Raw genomic sequence first — 8,690 nt, forward strand, 5'->3', positions numbered from 1 at the left:
TATAAATACTTTTATATTATTTTCTACCACTATAATTTAATTCTTAAATTATGAACTTCAATTTTAGTAATCCTAGTAAAAGAAATAAGGGTTAATGTTACGTATGGTTCCAAAATGGCCGCGCTTTCGACTGTTCCGAGGTCTATATAAGAAGATCAGGACACGCGTGATCTACTTCTTGAGCTGCCATTTTGGGGTTTTTTGAGTCGCGTGTTTTAAGCAAACTTGTACGAGCAGTCAGTTTTATATGACATTAATTAAACTAAAATTGCATAAATCCTGTAATTTCTAGTCAAAAAAATAATAATAATTTCGGATGATTACGCAACCCCAATTTTATGTAACGTTTTCATCAAATGGTTTAAAAGAAACAAGCATCCTTATCTTTTGCTGTCACGATTAAAATTAATTAAATAGGTACTAAAACTGATGCAATTACGTATATACCACTTCGTAAAGCGATGCAATAACATCAAAAAAATTTAAAGTATAATAAAGAATAAAATAATATAATATAACAAATTTATAATTATTTTTTTAAAGAACGATTGGTTATAAAATTAACAAGGAGAGCCTACGGCTTTGGGGAAACGGATTTTGATGATCTTTGGTGTAGAGGTAGTACTGTACATTATGTGAGTGTTCTACCTGTAAAATACTAAAGTGCAATACTCAAATATAATCGAGAAAATCGAACTTAAAGTTTTGTTAGCACTTTATATATAAATTATACTTATTTCTATTCGAGCGTCCTGTGGCAGAGTGGGGTGGTCCGAAGCCTATGGGGTTATACCCGATAACAGTTACTGACCTTACAATAAATTTGATTTCACCTAATAGGCGACCATGACCGCTCTTAAAAAAAAAAAAAAAGTCCTGTGGTAGAGTGGTAACGAGTCTGATTCATAAGCTTGAGTTCTCGGGTTCGTTCTTGCGTATATATATATTTTTTAATTCATGAATACTTATAATGTATTTATTTATTTTACTCATTCATTTATTTCTTATTATTTATTTATTTTAATTTAATTTCTACTATTCCAAGTCTAATATTTTTATACTTTTGTTATCACTAACAGCGCATTCTTGACACCTATGTGTCAACTTTCCCATCTAATTGTTATCACTAACGGTGACCGATCTAATTCTCACTAGGAGCGTTTTTTCTATCGGAGTTCTTTTTCACTCACTCTTTAACAGTTCGTTTCTAAATTTCGACACGAATAGAGGTATTTGTGTAGTAAAACTTATTTTGAAAAATTATTTTATAATCAAAAAATGTCGTCAAGAGAAGCAAGTTCTTCACGTTAATAATTTATATATAAAGTGCTAACAAAACTTTAAGTTCGATTTTCTCGATTATATTTGAGTATTGCACTTTAGTATTTTACAGGTAGTACACTCACATGGTGTACTACCTCTACACCAAAGATCATCAAAATCCGTTTTTCCAAAGCCGTAGGCTCTCCTTGTAAGATGAAATTCAATAGTATTATTAATAAATGTTGTCAATGTAATGCTCATTTTATAATAAATAATAGATGTGTAGATACTGTATATTTTAAATTTTAAATAGCTTTCAAAAAATTCCAAAAATAAGATTTAAAATTAAATTATTTGACAATAAACTATATAAATTACGTGCCTATATATATAGGCACGTAAACAAAGTATTCATAAAACTAGTACATTTTGAAGGGAAATAGTACATTTTTTGAAGACGCTTCAGTACGTTTTGAAATTTCATTGCGGCAACACTGATTCGCACTAACCTCACATGGTTTAACCGGTGGAAGATACACAGGTATAACGCTCCCAACGATTCTATCTAGGACAGGTTCTAGGCTGTTAGCCGCCCTCCCGCTAGATATTTGACCGCCCTCGTCCGATTATTTCAATCGCGAGTAGATTTATAACTTAACCCAACTGATAAGAATTTACTGATATGTTTTTATGATAGTTCTGTACAGTTGACACAAGTTTAAAAAAAACCATTGTAATATTTTATGTATTTATTCCGCTCGCCCATCTTGTATTATTTACAGATTTCAATGTTAAAACTAGTGATATTACGATTTAGTGTCCCACGTATAAGGGGATGTAGAAAAGAAAAATTAACTGTTTCTTTAGCACTATCATTTCAACTAAATTTAATGAGATGCATAAGGTATAAATAAAGCCCTAGAATTCATATTCTTTAAATTTACGATTTATGTATCGTTGTCATAAAAATTTGTCTTTCCACTTCTTTCCCAAGATTACAATTATTCGAGTACAAAGTAAGTGGTTTCTACTTAATCAGGACATTAGACAAAACAAATAACGACATATAACACTAAACATTAAACGTGAATCGTTTTCAAAACTCTTTGNAGCACACAAGTTCCTAATAAGATTAGCCTAATTTCCATTACGGATAACAAAGTACCAAATAAGATGTGTATTTTGAATTTTTGGTGTGGCACCTGAATTATAGCACTGATTTGATTGGTAATTGTATTATAATTATAATTAAATAGTATTTAAAGTAGGTATAATTACATTATATACTACAAAGAGATAGAGATTGAATATACACAATATATTCGATCTCTATCACTTTGTTTCTAACTCTAGTATGTGTATTAAGCCGGCTCCACCCGAGCAAAAATTTGGCCAATACCGAGCAGTGTGGTGTGTTTCCACTCGGCGTATTGAGCCAAATGGAAGGGGAGTTATTTGGTAATCGTCAAAACTATTTTGATTCGTGTTTCAACACTAGTCTCGGAAGCTCTTAAATCTAAGTCAAATAGAAACTGATAGAATTTATGGTGTACAGTCTGAAAGCTTCAGTATTTTCAGACTATACACCATAAATTCTGTCTATCCCCAAAGCAGGATGTATAAGCCAAGAGTATTCTATGTCCAGATTTCAAGGAAAGTAATTAGAAATTACAATATTGGTCTTAGCATAAAATGTTTCATTTCTAATTAGAAAATTAGGATATTTTTGCAATCGGACATCAGAAAATTTGAAGTTGTAAAGCCAAAAAAGTCTTCCACTAATATCTAAAAATCAAAAATATTGTAATTTAGTGACCGATAGTGTTTAAAAAAGCACAGTAAAAATGCAGTAAGTTGATCATCTCCATAACCATTCAAATGTATGTTAAACGTGGAGATGCCGTAATTTTTATTCTTCCTTCTTAGCATTTTCTTTTATATAAATATCAAAATTAATATTTAATTTTAGTCATTGGTAGATTCGATGTTATCTTTTCAAATTGTAACCAGCGATTATTTATTGTGACTCAAAGTCAAACAACTGAGAAATTTTAAATTAAGATGAATGTAAATGAAGATCCTCTCTAGATAAACTGCCTTAATCACAGTCGACCCCCTATAACATTGTTGATTTTTCCGTTTTATATGAATTCCGTGTTGTACGAGTCATTTAGATTTTACAAATACGTGTGCCGGACTGTGAACGGCTCACGTATTTGTGACTCGTACAACACGGAATTCATATAAAATGGAAAAATCAACAGTGTTATAAGGGGTCGACTGTACTTCCTTTCAATTGGTTTGGCATACAAATGGGTAGGCAAAGTATTTTGAATCCATTATACTTTGTAAAATTCCCCGTAGAGAAGTCAGAATTGAATTTCGAATATATTTTTCGGGATTATTTACACCCGAAAATCGATACCAGACATTCTAACAGTTGTTTAGGTAGACTTATGTAAAAAAAAGACTCCAAATTTTATAAGTATTTACTGTAACTTTTAATACAGATGTACGATTGAACAGAATTAATTGTTATATATTTAAGAATAAGTTGTTATTGTAAATTTTCTAATTATTGTCTGTAATAGTTAGTGGTACACTTACTGTGTTTAATATAATTGCCGTTTACAATTTATACAGAGATTTTTCTGGTATTTAAAGATAAAAGAAGAAACGCGTAATTTCTAATAGGACTGGAGCTAGTGTTGTCGCATTTTTAACTTGATTTCTGATTCGTGTAAAGAATTACGTCGATAGTGACGTTGTATTGTAATGGAACTTATTCGCCACAAACGTTTTTATACGAGTAATTTACAAACCTATATTTATAATTATCATAAAGAGTAACGGTTTTGTTACGGCACGTTATATCTAGTCTCTTAGTGACGTCTGACAGGCTCGAGATGTCGACATTTTGATAATCGAGTTGAATAAAATGGGAAATATTATTATTCATCGTATCTGTGTCTGTGTTTTCTTTAAATCTGTGTAATGTGGACTTCTTGCCGGTTATCAGTAAATTTTAAGTCTACACCATTTATACAACGTGGCTCGTTCTACTGTTCAGTATGTCAGAGAAGTGTGTGAAGGCCCTTTTGACTAAGGCTGTGAAGGCAGCCATTTTGAAACTACGGCTTCCAGATTTTGGAAACAACGGATGTAAAGTGGGTTTTTTGTAGAACCTGGTGGAGTTAGGCCATTCTGCATTGTTCAGGGAGTGTGGAGGAAGTGTCCAAGCACATCCAAGATCCTCGTAAACATCATACACACATCTTTGACCTAGAACACTTACTTTGCCACTCGTACTTCTCCCTATCTGTATACTAATACGACAATAACGAGTGATCGAGTGATGTATTTTTATCCGATATCCATAAAATTCGAGGAACCAACCTGCATTCGAATCTGGGTCTACCGAGTGCAGAATGCATGGATTAATTGTTTGTCCTTAAACCATAAACGTGTATTTACGGTACACAATTTATAATTATGATCTGCAAAGCACTAATCTATTGGATAACCGTCAGTAAAAAGAATAAGGCCCAGTTAATTGCCATCTCGTCGTTCCAGCCCCCTAGTTCGACGGCAAAATTCCCTCCAAATTTTTTCTTTACATTAAATCTTATATTCTATATACGTGTCGCAGCCGCTAGGAATACGGACAGAAATGTTAGTAACTGCAAAAACGTACATTGTACAATCGAGCTTACTTATTATAAACCTAAAAATTATTAAGAAAAAAGACTAGTGTTTCGATTACTTCTTGCTTTTAGGAAATATATCGTACAGTAGAATCTTGCTAATAAGGATTCCTGTTCCTTGCACAGATTAGCGAGTGTATAGGACTAAAGGCAATGAACCACGTGGCCCCTCGCCCTTCTGTGCCAAATTTTTTAAGCTGTATTTGTTGTGAAATTATAAATGGAAATACAATAGGGAAAGAGAGGGCAAGATGAAAACTACTTACCCACCCCGTACGGCGCAACGAAGCACCCGAATCTCCATGCATACAGACACCCGGATATCTTGTATTTATGAACGGCGACTCAGACCGGTTGGCGCCACAAGTGACGTGTGCAAGTATTTCTTACTTCGCAGCAGATTATTACGCAAACATTGGACTTTTGCAGTGTTATTATTTATACCTACGAGGTCAGTACTGTATTACTATTTTGCTTTTATACAAAGCACTGTATCTATTAGGGATGGATTGCATGAATTGATATTTAAATAGGAAAAAATTCAAGGATTTTTAAAGCGTTGATATTATTATTGGCAATGGGCATATGGGCAAGATGGAATAATTTCCATGTTGCCCACGCGCAATTATTTTGATTTCTGTTTCAATTTATCTAACTAATTGAGGATGTAATTGTTTTTAGACGGTGAACAAGTATATAAGAAAGAGCAACAAAGGTTCTTGTACTGAAGAAACGATGCAGATGGCGATGGATGAAGGTTTGTGTATTATGTGGAACCATCCACAGAGGACTGGGTACAGTGTCCAGTGTGTTGTGGTTGGGCACATGAACTATGTACAGACAAAACGGATGGATGTTTTTTGTGTGTCAATTGTAAAATGTAGGGATATCCTATGTATTCCATCTTGCCTTCAGGGTAGGGGCGAGATGGAATTTTTGACGTTTTTACTTCGTGATTCCTAAGAGATCTTATACTTAATATTAATTATTTTTAATTACACAATTTTTTAACCATCTAAGATCTCTGTTGAGACTGATTAAAATAAAAAGCTTTATATTATGTTGTTTTATGTTTTTTTTACATCATAAAGTTAAACCTTCCATCCTGCCCTCCCTTCCCCTAATTGCACATTTATTTCCTTTTGTAATGTTAACTTTATAAATTTACTACATTAAAATACCCTTCTTTTTTATGTTTATTATTTATTAAAATACATGGAGTGTGTTGGATTAGAGTTTCCTACTGTAATTATTTATAATCATGCTTCATTGTTTTTTTCTACTGCACAAATATCAATTTTGTTTTGGCCAAACTGATAAATCCTAGTTTTAATGAGCAGTTATTTATTGCAGCATGGTCACAATGCCAGGCTGCGAGTTCTAATCACATTTTTAATTCGTTAATTTTTAATCTACTTCTATGTATTCAAGTGAGAATGTTTGTTTGTTCTCTATACACTTCTAAGCTGTTCGACCAATTGCTACGAAACTCGGCAGTTACGTTTATACACCCCTAACTTAGATAATGTCGTGTGTCCTATCGCAAAATATATATTGGATTTATGTAAATCAATTAATTTACATACGATTCGAAGGCTTTACACGTAGCGCCATCTGTTGACAAAAAATTAAATTAATTTTTATATATACTGTTTAAATTATATCTTTTTAAATATTATATTCACTTAATTACGCGATATATCATTACTACGACAGATAACATATAGCACTTGCCTGCATGCAATGGAAAGTGTTACCCAGTGAAAAATCTTTTCCACATCTAACGACTTGGGTTTTTTTATTTCTAAACAGTACTTTCTTAATTCTAATAAGCGCCCTCCAGTAGCCGAGTGCATAAAACCACCGAACTCTGGTAGTTAGTGGTGGGTTTGGGTATGGCAAACAAACTGGTCACTTGGGGTTTTTCGGGTTTTCATAGGGTGCAGCTTCCCATAAAAGTTTTCCTGCGATGCATCCTCCCTGGCAGACCGCTCACGTGTCTTGTTGCAGTAACCAAATAAACCAAACTAATTCTTATGAGCGATTATTTATTGTGACATCGTCATAATGCCGGCCTACAACTTTTCGTCACAACGTTCCCAATCTTTTAGTAGTGGTTTTGCCCCTGTGCGTCATACTTCTCCTGTTAGCAAGAGTCGTGAATCTAAGTAACACGATGTCCATTCGAAACCTGAAGATCCTATATACTTAATCTGGGTCTCCCGTCTCTAAACTTTTTACTCTTGTCTAGACATTCATGTATCTAACTCCTTTTTCGTGATTGAGGAATGACCGACAAGAAAACATGCAGACAGACAACAATCAAAATTTATAGATTACAATTATTTGAAATTAGATGTCCTGACTGACTGACTGATTTATCATCGCCCAGAGCATACCGCTGAACCTAGAGGTGAAATTTGGTACACAGGGTACGCCATGAGAATGCACACTAAGAAGGGATTTTTGGAAATCCCCCTCAAGGAGGAAGATGGAGAGGATTAAGACTTAACCTAAAGAATGGCTTCTACTGTGCTACTTTAGATGCGATTTTTTGTTTTTGATAGTAAGAACTTAATTTCCAAATGTACGAGTACAATATTTACCAAATCATCCAAATCGTTTGCCCGAGCAATACCAGGCTCTTGCTACTTTTTCTATAAACGCGATATTTACGAGAACACGTTTCATATAATTTATACAATCTGTTGCAAAAATATAAACACTTTATTATAATATAAAATACTTAATATCCAGCTAGATGCTTCTTAACCTATGCAAAAATGCCTTATCTCACGGAAAATCTATATATATAATCGAGACGAGTTGATAATAATGATCAGCGCAGAGCCCAAAGGGTTAGGAGTTGGAAGCTGAAATTTGGTACACAGTTAGGGTACGTCACGAAAACGCACACTAAGAAGGGATTTTTCGAAATGCCCCCCTGGGGGAGAGGGACAGGATTAAGCTTAACACTTCAATCAACAATAGAAGTGTTAAGTAACAATGGAAGTGTCAACAATGGACGTGTTACGTAGTGTTGCCGTTCCTAGTACATTTGTACTTTTCTGGTACGTTTTGCCCTTTCCAGTATATTGAAAGTACATTTAGATTTTTATTACATTTTCAGTACATTATAATATTTCAAGTACCATTTACGGTTCAAAATAATATTTCACGCCTTAACGAAAAAATGAGAAAAATTAGTTTAATAAAGTCTCACTAGTGTCACTGCTTGCTAATTTAAATTATCCAATCACAACATACAAATGGTATGTGTCCATCGACGTCAGCAACATAGATAGTTGCACGTGTAAACGGTCTTGACTCAAAAGTCAGTGGTCTTCTTTCATAAGTTCAGTTGTCTGCACATTCTCATCAGGACCTTGACATAATTTTTCATGCCACGTGGTCCACGTGGTCCAAACGTTCAACTCCGTCAAACAAAAATAATGGACAGGTAAGGAAATCAATGATTTTAAACTTTTGTCGTCAATAATATCAAAATATCCGTTAAGTCAGAAACAAATTATTACAGAAAATAGTTTCGAAATTGTACGAGTATAAATATTATAAATACTTTTATATTATTTTCTACCACTATAATTTAATTCTTAAATTATGAACTTCAATTTTAGTAATCGTAGTAAAAGAAATAAGGGTTAATGTTACGTATGGTTCCAAAATGGCCGCGCTTCCGACTGTTCCAAGGTCTATATAAAA

Source organism: Centruroides sculpturatus, unplaced genomic scaffold, assembly GCF_000671375.1.
Source record: "Centruroides sculpturatus isolate CEXI.00-Female unplaced genomic scaffold, Cexi_2.0 scaffold693, whole genome shotgun sequence".
Lineage (NCBI taxonomy): Eukaryota > Metazoa > Arthropoda > Arachnida > Scorpiones > Buthidae > Centruroides > Centruroides sculpturatus.